This window comes from Pavona decussata, unplaced genomic scaffold (genome assembly GCF_977016875.1).
Source record: "Pavona decussata unplaced genomic scaffold, jaPavDecu1.1 SCAFFOLD_67, whole genome shotgun sequence".
NCBI classification, from domain to species: Eukaryota; Metazoa; Cnidaria; class Anthozoa; order Scleractinia; family Agariciidae; genus Pavona; species Pavona decussata.
The window spans coordinates 3,244,852-3,259,118 of NW_028145486.1; the positions used below are offsets into that span (position 1 = coordinate 3,244,852).

Sequence of the window (14,267 nt, forward strand, 5' to 3'; positions counted from 1 at the left end):
GGACAAAAGTTAATAAAATATACAAACTGGTTTGTAATTGCACAGTTCAAAATCAAACGACAGTTATACCAGCAATACTGGTGAACTTTAAGTGAATTAGGTGACAATTTGTTCACAAATTTGTCCAACAGACTCATCAGTGCTTTAGTTTGATCTTGTTGCTGCCTCAACATCAGTTGTTGCGATGCCAAGAGTTGCTGCTGCTGCTGCTGCTGTTGTTGGTCTTCCATCAGCCGCATCATTTCACTTTGTTGTTGCCGAAATTGGCGTTGCTGGTCAATGCTCGCCTGTACTGGTAGACGTTTTGCATCCAAATCATGTTGCTCTTTTTTCTGCTGGAGTTCCTCAACTCTAAGTTCCTGGTCTTTTTCTGCTTTTTGGGACAGGAATAACATGGTCTCGCTGCCACTTCTCCGTTCTCGTTTCTTTACTTTTTCCGTGGGATGCCTGTGGCAGGCCACGATAAGGCTTCGCCGGATTTCCTGTTTCTTTGTCGGTGCAAAACGGCAAATTTGATTGACAACGAAATCCACGTGACAACTGAAACTAACAAGAGTAAAAATACATGTGCTGTTTTTTCGAGTGCTCGCAAGGATTAGCCTTCAGGAGAGAAACCGAGGAATTGTTATTTCGAGAGAGTTTATTACTCGGGCCGTAAGGCGGACCGAGTTAAGGTTTCGGTAGCATTATCAAATGCTTTTTTTCTTTTTGGGGTCGCGATGGGCCGAGAGATATGACTTCTGGCCACGAGTTATTGTAATCGGTGTCTTTTTTTTTACTCGGCTGGTACGAGTTACGTTTTCTGTCGTGTTATCAAATTCTTTAAATTCTCGGTCGCGTTCTTTGTTTTGGGCCGTGAGGAGTGTTTACAACATGCGAGCCAGACGTGCGAGAAATGAACAAAACATGCGAGGCATGCGAGGCATGGACAACCCCAACATAAACTGCTAACCGTTAAGCTGACCGGGGAGCTATTTAAGCTAACCTGAGAGCTATTTAGGCTAACTGGAGTGCTCTTTAGGCTAACCGGAGTGTTTTTTAGGCTAACCTGAGTGCCTCAAGGTTAGTTTTGTTTAACCGAAAATTTGGCAACTAAATCAGGCTATGACCTCGCGGGCCACGATAGATAAATATGTCTCACGTTTACTATAGAAAAACAATCAATGTAGAAACGGTGTCAGTCATCAAATGAAAGGTGAATAACAAATGCTTTTCCCCTGAATTTCATTTAAAAATATAAACAGCGAAACATTGAAAAACGTACAAGGATATAAACGTACGCGTGATGCGTAACGTTACTCTAGATTCCGGAGGGGGTACTCAACAGATGCTTGGGTAGGGAGGTGCGGCCCGGGCGTTCAAACCCTGACCCTGTTTAAGACACAATTCTCCGATTTCCCTAACCCGTTTAAGACACTATTCAAAATTTCAGGCTCTTTCTAAGACATTCAACCCAAAATCACACCCTGTTAAAGACTAGAATGAAATAAGAATACACTAGTTTCTTACTGTATTTTAATGCATTTGCAATCACAATCTGTTTAAGCCATTAGGTCATGTAGGGATACGCTGTATTAAGACAGAAAGTGATGAAATAGATGCCCCGTTCAAGACAAAACACCCTGAAAACCATACCCTATCGGGCCGCACGTCCCCGTTAAGGTCACATTAGGGAGTACCCCCCCCCCCCCCGGGTCTAGATCATACCGAACATTACGATCCGACATTGACCCGGCGTCACATACATATTAGGACGGTACAAATGGTTTCTGTCTCTAAACGAAAGGTGAAAACGTAAGGATTAAAGCCCGGGAATTATAAAAAGAATTCGTATGACAAATGTCGTTTTCCCCTGTATTTCATTCTGACTGCAAGAAATGCAATTCTTTCTGGTGGTTACTTATTGCCTCACTATATATCTGTATCTATCTATTTGGTAGCCTGCGAGCAAGCTCTCGTGGAGGTGGGGGGCGGGAGGGGGAAAGAGGATCCACCCCCAAGAGAGCTTGCTTGCAGGCTATCTATTTGGGGGAATTGGCGATGCTGGAGGTTATCACTGTTAAAAGATTACGCACCACACAGTCAAATACGGCCCGAGTATAAGCTGGAAACAGCTTCTTGTTTAAAGAGGGAGGCCTAATCACCTGTTACAGCTTTCCAATTGACGGTCATCTTTAAACTAATATTCGACTTTCAAACCGTTGCATCACTCACGGAAAACCGGTCTAGATAGAGCAACGCTAGTATTATAATACCATTATATGATAGACAACACAAAATTCGATCATGCAACTAACATGCAATTTTAGAAACTTCCATAATCGTTTTACCTTCGAATGTTCGAGTTTCGAATTTTTGGCCTTCTTTAAACGAGTGTTTACCTTGCAAACCGTTACATCACCTCACAAAACTCTCCCCCCCCCCCCCCCCCCGACCCGCTCCTCTCTGAGCTTGATTTTTGTCTTCGCCCTATCGCCACCGCTTATCTTGGGAGCCTGTTCACAGGCTACAGAACTTGTACTGTAGTACTGAGATTTATCAGTGTGTTAACTGAATGAACTAATTTATTACGCAACGGTGACGGCCACGACAACGCCACAAAACAAACCGCTTCATGAACAAAAACAATCGCTCTGCACGTGCGTTTTAACTTTTAGTAAATTTCTTTGCCATCCTCTGCAAAACAACAACTTGAGATGACCAAATTTAATTTTTACTTGAACGGCACTCCCACCAGTTTGATTCCTGGCGAATCCTGGGTACTTCACCGTTTCTGTAACAGTTGAACGAGTTGAAATCATTGCTGAACATGCAATTTTAGGGACTTCCATAATCGTTTAACCCTCGAAAGTTCGAGTTTCGAATTTTCTGGCCTGCTTTAAACGGACATTCAGCTTTCAAACCGTTGCATCACTCACAAACCGGTCTAGGGGGGAAACCCTTGTAGCATAACACTAAAAACGGGACCCTTCAGTTTTCACAAGGTAAGATATATATATATATAAAAAAAAGTCCCATATTGTCACAGATCACAAGACAAACAACACACGACTCGAACACGGGATTAATGTTGCCACTTTGTCAGGATTGCGGTGACGGGTGAAACCCTTAAAAATCCTGCTTAATATAAATAAAGGTAAATACATCGAATCAGTACTGTTGATTTGATACAAGATTTCTCGAAGTCCTTATTCTTGGAGTCCAGTTAGAAGTCGACTTGTCGACTCGCCGGTTTAGGGTGCTTTCGGCCTGTCCCAAGACGTTTAGCAGCACTGTGTGTGCGTAAAAAACGAGACTGAGAGACTCCCCGCCTTATTATAAGAAAAGCTTAAAGGCGGAAGTGTCACCTACCTTTTGAGTCACTTTGAATAGCCAAGAACATATTTGAATCGATGAAATCGTCAACATAATGGTTCAGTTTTGTTAACAATAACTCTACTAGCTATTAGAAACTGGATTAATTATGTTTGGCCGCGGATGGCTTGGTTGGGAATGGATTGCAACTTGAAAAAATTGGCCAATTATTTCAAGTTCTTCCTGAGTATCGTAGAGAAAACGATAAAAACCTGATTATAGTTTGTTCTTTCTCGGAGAAATCGCTTAATATTTTCTTTCGGTGCTCTAACAACAATTTCACGTTACAGAAAGGTTCTTTGTCAAAAATTTGAGCGGGTTTGACCAAAATACAACAATATCGCCGTGACAGTGCCCCTTTAAGCAGCGACGACAATAACACCAAAGAAAACGTCACTTGAAAATAACTTTACTTCATCCGAGTTTCGAATTTTGTGGCCTGCTTTTAACGTTACGGGTAATCACCTTTCAAACCGTAGCATCACTCACAAACCGGTCTAGGCGGGCAACCTTTGTAATATGACACTAAAAACTTTACCTTTCAGTTATCACAAAGTACGATAAAAAAGTCCTATATTGTCACAAATCACAAGACAAACAACATAAAACTTGAACACAGGATTAATGTGTGCCACAAGCGTTTTAACCTTGAAAACGTGCATCGATACTTTTGTCAGTATCCAGTTTTCAAGCAATCAGGCAAGAAGTTCACACCATATCGTTGTGCAAGAATGTCTACTGCAAAAAGCGAGGTACAGGCTGTATTTCAAATACTACTTAGGCGACTTTCTTTTTATTTTAGTTGGTTTTTTGATAACTTGTCCCTCTTTGTTGTTGTTTGCGCAGCTTGTGCCCCAAGACGAAATCCCACCCGAAACGGTGAAAGAGGAATCGAAAACAACAACTAAGTCCAAAGGTAAACTGTAAATAGTTTTTTAAATTCTCTGCGATTGTGATTCTTGCTTTCATAATGATGTGCCAACTGATGTTCGAAGCATTAAACATGAACGAGATGTTATTATCGTCAACGCGATCGCGAGAATTCATTGTTGGTAGAAAATTAACCCCAGTCCTCATTTATCAAATGGGATTTCTACTTCGGGTTTATTCAATTATTAATCTTAGGGATATCGAATGGTCTTTGCGAGCATTTGCGAGCATGCGAGCAATGTGTTTATTTTTTCGAGCACGAGCAGTTGTCAATTTTTTGTTACGAGCAGCGAGCACTTTAGAATAATGCAGATGGCGAGCAGCGAGCACTTTAGAATCTCTCTTTTATTAATAGGATAAATGTTTTGCGCCAAGTAATTGCTAATAATCTGGCTGACACCTCCAAAACAGTTGTTCAAAGGCCGGATAAGTTTATCCGCTGGAGAAGGCACTATTCAGGGTCTAAAATATACTTCACGTTAAACGTTGTCCAAGGTTTTCGCACACTCCCAAACTTAACTGTGGTTAGAGTGTGCATATTCGCTCTTACAAGAGAAAATACTGAAATCTTTGCACAGATTGAAACTGTCGGATAGTGACTTATCCACTGGATAAAGCTATCCGGCCTTTGAACAACTGGACCCAGAACAATATTTACACGCTGCACTGTTGAAGAAAGACTGAAGCCAGTCAGGTAACGATGTTTAAACCTTTTTGTTTTAACCCTATCTATACCTGATTTATCGTTTATAGATGACTTACATGTATAAAACAATAACTACAAAGGAGGATTAACGAAATTTCGAGCAATCGAGCACATGTTAACGAGAATGCGAGCAATTGCAAAAATTTTGCAAGCACGAGCAAGCGAGCACCCGTGTCATTTTTGCGAGCAATTCGAGCAAAGGTCAAATTAAATGGGACCATTCGATACCCCTAATCTTCCTTGGAAATTTATGAACACTAACGGTTGTCGTATATCTTTCCACAGTTAAGTAGCAGCGAATTACAGCGGTTAAATAGTTCTAGCGATCGATATTTACAAAACGAAAAATGCTGTTAACCTTTCATGGTTAAAGATAACGTCGTCGAGATATCGACTCAGTTTCTTTATTCGCCTTCTTTCATTCAAACATATACATCATAATCATATACATGTAGTATCGGATAAGGCAGGAGATCCAGCAAGCTCTAATGAGCTTTTTAAAAGATCTCCGCAGTATTAACACAATTTACTAAGACTAATTACAGAAGGTGGACTAATGGCAAGTAAACTAATTACATTGTAGGTATAATTTTACTAATTAACCATATTTCTTCTACTATTAATTACACGGCTGATTTTGAATATATAATTTTAAGCCTTTTTTAAAACGATCAAAAGAATCAATGTTCTTGATATCATCAGGTAGACTGTTCCACATAGTTGCTCCTTTACACCTGAGAGAAAATTTTGCATAATTTGTTCTTTTAAATTCAACATGTATTTTTGTCGCGGATCGTGTATTATAAGAATGTATGCTTTCATTGTTGGTAAAAAAATTTGTGAAATATGCTGGAAGATTACCGTGGTAATACCAATACATGAAAATCCCAGTTAAATATATGTTTAATTCATAGATATCGAGTATATTTAAAGACTTGAACAGATGTCTCGAGTCATCTGTATAATTTGAGAAAGTGATAATTCTAACAATTTTCTTCTGTAACATGAAAATAGACTTTAGCCTGGTAGAATAGGTATTTGCCCAAATAACATTGCAATATATTAAATATGGATAAATCATGGTGTTATAAAGTGTTAAGAGTAATTTGAGGGATAAATAATGTCTTGCTTTTGCCGTTATGCCGACCATTTTTGAGACTTTCGTTGCAATATGATTAATATGATATTTCCACGAGAGTTCTTCATCAATGATTATTCCCAAGAATTTAGTATACTTGACTTTTTCAATGGGGTTTTCATTTAAAATTACATGTGCATTATAATTTAGCCTCTTTTTCCTAGTTTTGAATATCATTAAATGTGTTTTATTTACATTAAGTGATAACTTGTTGGCAGTTAACCACAATGCTACCTTTTTTAGTTCTTCATTCATAATTCTGATAAGAGTTTCTAGATCATGATGAATCAGGACCTGAAAGTTAATTTTGTCCGTTTCCCACTAGTACATCATTGTATAAAAAAGAGAACATAAGAAGAAGAAAAAGAGAAAAAAAGCGAGAGAGAGAGCGAGAAATAAAGGTTGGGCCTTGATTCGAACTTTGCTCGTGACTCGAACTTGACTCGGGCTCGAGCTTGACTCGTCCTTATTGACAACATCAACACCTGATAGACAAATTTACTAACAATAGACCAACGGACTTTTGAAAGACGGGTCGAAACGCACTAATCACTTTTTTACAGTCTCCACAGCCAATAACATCACGGTTTACTGACAAACGACCAATAACATCTCGGCTTCGCTGACCAATCAAGTCAACAACCAGAGAAATTTATACCATCTACTGACGTTCCACACTCTAAAGATGACTTCCGCTCGAGTTGTCGAAATGTCAGTCAATGTCATCTTAAACAGTCCTGCTCAGGACTTCACTCACCCGTATGATCACAATTTACGTATACATGGTAATATCATTCTTATTAGCTTTAACTTGAGTTGTCCTAAGCTCTCAATCGTCGTAAAACTTGTCCCAACATACGCAACTTTTTGTAACAGAAATAAAAGTGTCAAGAGTCTCACCATTAAAGGTGAATAACATTTGAGTTTCTTCATTGCCTGTAAAACAAAAATGACGCGTTAAAGTCGAACCAAAAATTAGCACACTCATTGTCTTATTTCATTCTTTTCGTTTTCTTAGGTCCGTTATCAAGGGAATCCAAAGTCTCCGGAGATTTGCCTGCAGCGTTTTTGATGCTGGAGAAAGTAAAAATGCCAAACACCCTAGGGTGTCTATCCAGCTCCACGTTTAACGAAGATTATAACAATTAAAATTAGCATAATTGCCATTAGCAAAGCTAATCCGGCAATGGAGCGGCCAGCGGACGCACAATAAATTAAATCATACATGCAGAACATAGAAAGCATCCGGCAATCGTTGGGATTAGTAGTTTCAATGGCATAACATTATCGTTACCTTAAAAGAATTGATAATTTCTTCACAAATTTTCATGGAAATTCCCGCCGCAGTTTTAGTTGAACAGTCTTAAAGCACGTTAGCGTGTTTAATCATTGAAGCTTGTAAAAGAAAGAATGAATGAAATTAAAATATTCAAGTTACGTTTTCGTTTGCTGTTGTTTTGTATCCTGTGCATTTGCATCCAAGCCCGGGGGTACTTGACCCGTGTTTAAGTATAATAAGAAAAGTTCTTTTTTACAGATGGCCTATGTCACATAATGTGGTTTTCAATAGGGCACTGCTTAAAATACATATAAGAAAATTTAAATTTTCATCGGCTTGCTTGTTTTCAGCAGGATAGCATTTTTTGTTTTGAAAATAGAGCAGTTTGAATTTTAGATTTTTGCGCAGTGCGTGACAGAAGGATTGCTGCTCTAAACATGTCACGTACATGAAAACATCGATTCGCCTCGTGTTTTTTTTAGGTCTGATCAGCTAACATGTAATAGAAGCGTTAATGTCAATGTGTGAAAGTTCAGCAGAGAGAAGAAAGGCTTTGAAATAGCCAAGGTAAACTCCAGATGTTTTTGCTGGTTTCCGGCCGCCATGTTGGTGCCCATCAGACGGGGCACCAACATGGCGTCCCATACTAAACTCTGTAATTTTCCGTGGTACATTTAATCGAATAACTCGATTATGAGACATCGCACATCCCTGTGGCTTTCACACGTTGTTTACGTATCACCCTTCTACAACATATCAATTTCTTGACTTTATCTATTGAATGGTTGAGGATTTTATTTTTTCACTTGCGTGACGATGTGTGAGGTGAAAACCACCTATAGGGGTGCCGATGGAGGTTTGATAGCCTGCGAACAGCAGACGTATTTCAGGTCGTCGCTTATCTGAGGTAAAGAAGCGACGATCGGAAATACGTCTGCTGTTCGCAGGCTAGGGGGGTTTGAAGGCCTGGCCCTGTTTAGGACGTAAATATTCTTAAGGTGGGGGTTCACCTAAAAGCCATTTTCACGCCGCTTAAAATCGGTCAAATGAAAATATCTTGTTTGCATTTCAAGCAATACAAAAACCCTCCATTCATAGCACAAATTAATGATTTGGGGTGTTTTATGAATTTTTGGGTGATTTTTAGGTATATTTGGAAGGAAATAATTTTTCTTGAAGGATTGGTAAAATTAAAAGAAATAAGGAATGTTGAAGATTTAGTGAAGTTTTAAAATTAGAATTTGTAGTTAATAATTAATAGACGGATACCAAGTTAGTCCACTAGCAACCTGGGGTGCTCTTGCGTGGTTGTCGACTGTCTGTTAGTGTTCCAAAAATCATTTTCTTTCTTCTATCCATTCTTAAAACTCTTCAAATTTCACTCAAATTCAGGTAGAGCCCCACCTTAAGTAATGGTTTGCGTAAGAACTTTAGCGGAATCAGCGGGATTCCGGCAGCGGCAGCCGTTCACTACAAGCACGAAATAATTACCAAAGAGCAGCTCTGATTGGTTTTTAACCAAGAAGCGCCAAATTCAAAAACTCTTCCTTTAAAAATACCGAGCCTGTGTAGGACAACGCCCTCTATTTTAAGATCCTATTAAGGACAACATCGCTCTCCTTTTTTTTACACAAGTAATTTAAGGTGGCCGAATACAGTTTTTTAGTGTACAGGTGTTAGAAGACGTTATTTGGAAACTATGTACTTCTGGTCACTCAAAATTGGTATGGAGTAAGACTAACTAAGAAGAAATGAATTTTCGTACGTCTTGTTGAGCTAAGTACCGTTTCCATGGCAACGCAGCGAACTAGTAAACGTCCATAAGTAGTAGGTTTCCTTTATTTTTAGAAAATGTACTCATTAGATTTTTTCCATTTTTTGTATCCAGAAAAACTCACAAAACACTGACACAGTTGCACTACTTTCATGTAATTTTAACAGAGAGATCTTCTGTAAATATTTATTTTGCAATTTAATGTTTTGTGAAGATACCCTCTGTGAGATTTAGCTTTCTTTTAATCTCCTACCCAGATCTCCCACGTCATTTCGACATTCCCGAACCGACTGAGATCAGGGTACGAGATTAGGTTTCTCTTTGTAGGCGAGTTACGCTTTTACGGAACTATTTTCATGTCAAATGTCACGAAATTCTAATTAGCGGTTTCTTAGAAAACAGTTCATTTCCACGAATACAAACAGTCACAATTTTTTGGTCAAATGCGCATGCGTGGCTTTAATTGGGTTTCATGGGCAGAGATGAAAGAATGCAAAAGGTCTTGGTGAATGACTTTTTTGCTCGGAAAGAAAAGAAAAAGAGTCCAGAAACGAGAAACATAGTTATGTAGGATCAAAACGTAACTTTATTATCCATTTCATGCGAAATTGAAGGAGCACGTTATCGACCGCGCGCGCAAACTGTGTTCGGCCCCCTTAAAGGACCCTAGTCAGCCTCCGCCATTTTCGATGCCATCGAAATTATTGATATTGCATGGTAAAGTGAAATCTTATTGCTTTACTGTAAGTTGTGTTCCTGAAAGTATGTTTCATCATCTTTAGTAGTTTCACAGTGATTTCGTTCATTTCGACATGCTCCGAATAAAATATAATAGCCCAACGTTCGCATATAAATAAAAACAAAGGTGTGGCTGACTATGGCCCTTCAAAGGCCCCTAGTCAGCAACACCTTTTAAAGGCCCGACGTCACTTTCCGGACGTGATGTTTCATGTATTGCAATGCGAACACCAATCACAACAGACAAAATAATACATTTAATACCTGGAATTGATGGCGAAAAATCCCAAATTTCGCATTATATTAACAGCAATGAACTTTAGGTGAGAACTTAGACTGTTCACAGTCCCCCTATTTTTCCGTGGGATTCTCGAGACTGGTAAGCTTCGATGTTGCTGCCGCCATTTTGGTTTGTAAAATCGAGCACGACCTGGGGAGAGTATCTAAACTACCGAGGGGAGGGGAGCGGAGTTCGGAGGCGGCGGGAAAATATTTTTTCACTTCCCCTCCCCGACTCAACTAATTCCCACTCCCGCTCCCCTCGGTAGTTTAGACGCTCTTCGCAGATCGCGCTCGCTTTTACAAACCAAGATGGCGGGAGCGAAGCGTACCCAGCCACGGAAAAATAGGGGGACTGTGAACAGTTCGGTGGGAACTTAATTGACGCTCTGCGCTAAATACATTGACACTTAAATAACGTGATTTTTATTATTATTATTATTATGCGCAGTAAAACTATCTGAATGCACAGTATAAGAAGCACCACAGGGCGCGTAGCGTAACCTGTGAGCCAAGCGAAACATAAAATAGCACGTGAATAAATCAAAAAAAAGTATATATACATATATAAAATATATAAAAATATATCAAAGCCATAGTCTAAAAATATAAAATATTTAAAAATATCTAAAAGCCATAGTTTATATAAAAATGTATAAAAGTCATAGCTGGTCTGTTCATGGCTGGTCTATCAATCTTGGTATAATAAAACATCATGTTACTACTTTGAAAGTTCTTGCAATGTTCAGCGTCGCCGATAAAACCGCCTTCTGCATTATTATTATTATTATTATTATTATTATTATTATTATTATTATTATTATTATTATTATTAATGTCACAGTGCAAGGGCAGAAACATCTGGGGGCGGTGATAGGTTCCCGAGGGTATTTAGAGGAATATGTCAGCGAAAAGGTGTCCAATTGGGTCAATGAAGTAGCGACGTTAGCAGAAATTGCTCTATCTCAACCACAAGCGTGCTACGCAGCCTACACCTTTGGCTTGAAACATCAGTGGACGTATTTTTTAAGAACTCTCCCCGACATTCAGGATCTACTAGAGCCACTAGAGAATGCAATATCTCAAGTGCTCATTCCTGCGATTACTGAGCGTAAGTGTAATCAGCTAGATAGGACCATTCTAGCGCTGCCAGTCCGCCTAGGTGGTCTTGGTTTTGGAAACCCATGCCTTGAAGCAAGCCGCGAGTACGCTTCGTCAGTCAAAGTAACAACACCCCTCGTTGAACAAATCGTATCTCAGTCACATGAGCTACCAGAAGATTCCCTCGTAAAATCAGCACAACAGGCAGTAACAAGGGAAAGATCAAAGGAACTCGTAGACAGAACAGAGCGTATTAAGGAGATGGCACCATGTAAGACTAAGCGAGCACTGAATCTGGCGGCGGAAAAAGGATCATCGGCGTGGCTTACAGTCCTCCCTCTTAAAGATCTGGGTTTTAACCTCAATAAAAGGCAGTTCCGCGACGCTGTTAAACTACGCTATGACTGGCCAATAGATGACATCCCTTCCACATGTGCATGTGGGGAAGTTTTTACAGTTGACCACTCTATGATCTGTAAACTAGGAGGTTTCGTCATTCAGCGTCACAATGAGCTCAGAGATCTGGAGGCTGAACTCCTGAGTACAGTTTGCAGTGACGTTGAGACTGAGCCAGTTCTCCTAGACATCTCTGGAGAACAGTTAAGTAGAGGATCCAACAAAGCACAAGATGCAAGATTGGATATCCATGCACGCGGGTTCTGGGAGCAACGACGATCGGCATTCTTTGATGTAAGGGTTTGCCACCCCAATGCTGAATCGTATAAGGACCTGGAGCCGCAACAGATCTATCGTATGCATGAGAATGAGAAAAAGCGCCTGTACTCAAGGAGAGTTCTCGACATTGAGCATGGAACATTGACACCTTTGGTCTTCACTACAACCGGCGGAATGGGCAATGAATGCTTGAGATACCATAGTCGATTAGCGGAGCTGATTGCTATCAAGAAAGGGGAGCAATATGCTAAAACCATGTCATGGATCAGGAGCCGAATATCATTTGCACTGTTAAGATCTGCACTCGTCTGTCTTAGAGGCTCTAGGACACTACGAAGAATGCAACGTGACATCAAGAACGCGGACATTGACATTGAAACTGCAGAAGGGGCCATTTGAGAGATGCGTATTTTGTTTATTTATTTATTATTTTTTCTTTTTATCAAGTAGACCGATTTTAAAATGCCGAATTTGATTTTTTTTTAAAAAACTTCATGACATTTGTTCTTTTTTTCTTTTTCTTTACAAAAACATTGTTGCTTAAAAATATTATCTTTTTTTTAATCGAAAAGAAATGTGAATAGGTTTTTTAATAGCTCTTTTTTTTATATACTTTTAACTTGTAAATAGCAATTTGTGTGGAATATTTTAATAAATTATTATTATTATTATTATTATTATTATTATTATTATTATTATTATTATTATTATTATTATTATTATTATTTTTAGTACCAGTAGAGAATCTCATTTCTAAGAAAACATACCTGGAACGAGGCCGCGAAACAAGTCAATGGTAGCACATGAATAAAAGAAAACTCTATGTCACTTCCCATATAAAATACCTGCATCAATCAAAACTGCGTTGCTGGGCGAAACATAGAACTTCGCTTCGTACCAATCAAAACCACGTTGCTGAGCGAAACTTGGAACTTTTCACCAATCAAAACCACGTTGCTGGGGAAAAACTAGACACTTTGCACCAATCAAAACCGCGTTCATACGGTAATTATCGGGAATTTCCCAGAAGAAGTCTCCAATCATAGTTAACTATGCTCCGATAGAGACAAAACGCGTCGTAAATAAACGAAAAGTCCGTTGACCTGCTCATTAGTCTTTGTTAAAAATAAAAAAAATAATAAATCTTTTTAGATCATTTTAGGTCATTTTAGGTCATTTTAGTCATTTTATTAGGTCATTCAGTTTAAGGTCATTTTAGATCATTTTAGATCATTTTCAGGGTCATTCCTTGTTTTAGTAACTGTGTTGTGCGCACGTGAAAAACGAGAAGAGACTCCCCGCCTTATAATGAGAAAAGCTTAAGCAGCGACGACAATAACACCAAAGAAAACGTCACTTGAAAATAACTTTACTTCATTCGAGTTTCGAATTTTCTGGCCTGCTTTAAACGTTACGGGTATTCACCTTTTAAACCGTTGCATCACTCACAAACCGGTCTAGGCGGGCAACCCTCTTTGAGCTTGATTTTTGTCTTTGCCCTATCGCCACCACTTGAGCCTGTTCACAGCCTACAGGACTTGTACTTTAGTAGATTTATCAGTGTGTTAACTGAATTAACTAATTTATTACTCAACGGTGACGGCGACGACAACGCCACAAAACAAACTGCTTAATGAGCAAATTCAATCACTCTGCACGTGCGTTTTAGATTTTCCCTCGAAAGTTCGAGTTTCGAATTTTCTGGCCTGCTTTAAACGGGTAGTCAGCTTTCAAACCGTTGCATCACTCACAAACCGGTCTAGGCGGGCAACCCTTGTAATATAACACTAAAAACGTGACCTTTCAGTTTTCACAAGGTACGATAAAAAAAAGTCCCATATTGTCACAAATCACAAGACTCGAACACGGGCCGTGATTAATGTTGCCACATTGTTAGGATTGCGGTGACGGGTGAAACCCTTAAAATTCCTGCCTAATATAAATAAAGGTAAATACATCGAATCAGTACTATTGACGTGATACAAGATTTCTCGAAGTCTTTTTTCTTGGAGTCCAGTTAGAACTCGGCCTGTCGACTCGCCGGTTAAGCGGGTGCTTTTCCCTGTTGCAAGACGTTTTGTTACTGTGCGCGCTGTAATTACTACACCTTTTGCCCTTCATTATCAGGAAATACATTTTCATTAGTGTAATCATTGTATGAAAATAGACAAACGTTTTAATTTTCGGTGTCGTCAACAAGGCGTTTTACATAGAGAAGAACGTTCATTAATGCAAATATCAGTTCAATGTAATAGAAATGAACAAACATTAGACGCTTCTTAACGTTCTTTAA

At 39.2% G+C, this 14,267-nt stretch overlaps 1 long non-coding RNA gene across 1 annotated transcript; it reads left to right on the forward strand.

The window, feature by feature from the left end:
• Window positions 1-3,926: 3,926 nt before the first annotated feature.
• On the forward strand, window positions 3,927-7,565 carry LOC146478117 (uncharacterized). The gene is made up of 3 exons (XR_014865242.1): window positions 3,927-4,106; window positions 4,201-4,270; window positions 7,147-7,565. It is a non-coding gene; the product is annotated as an uncharacterized LOC146478117 (long non-coding RNA).
• The last annotated feature ends 6,702 nt before the right edge of the window (window positions 7,566-14,267 follow it).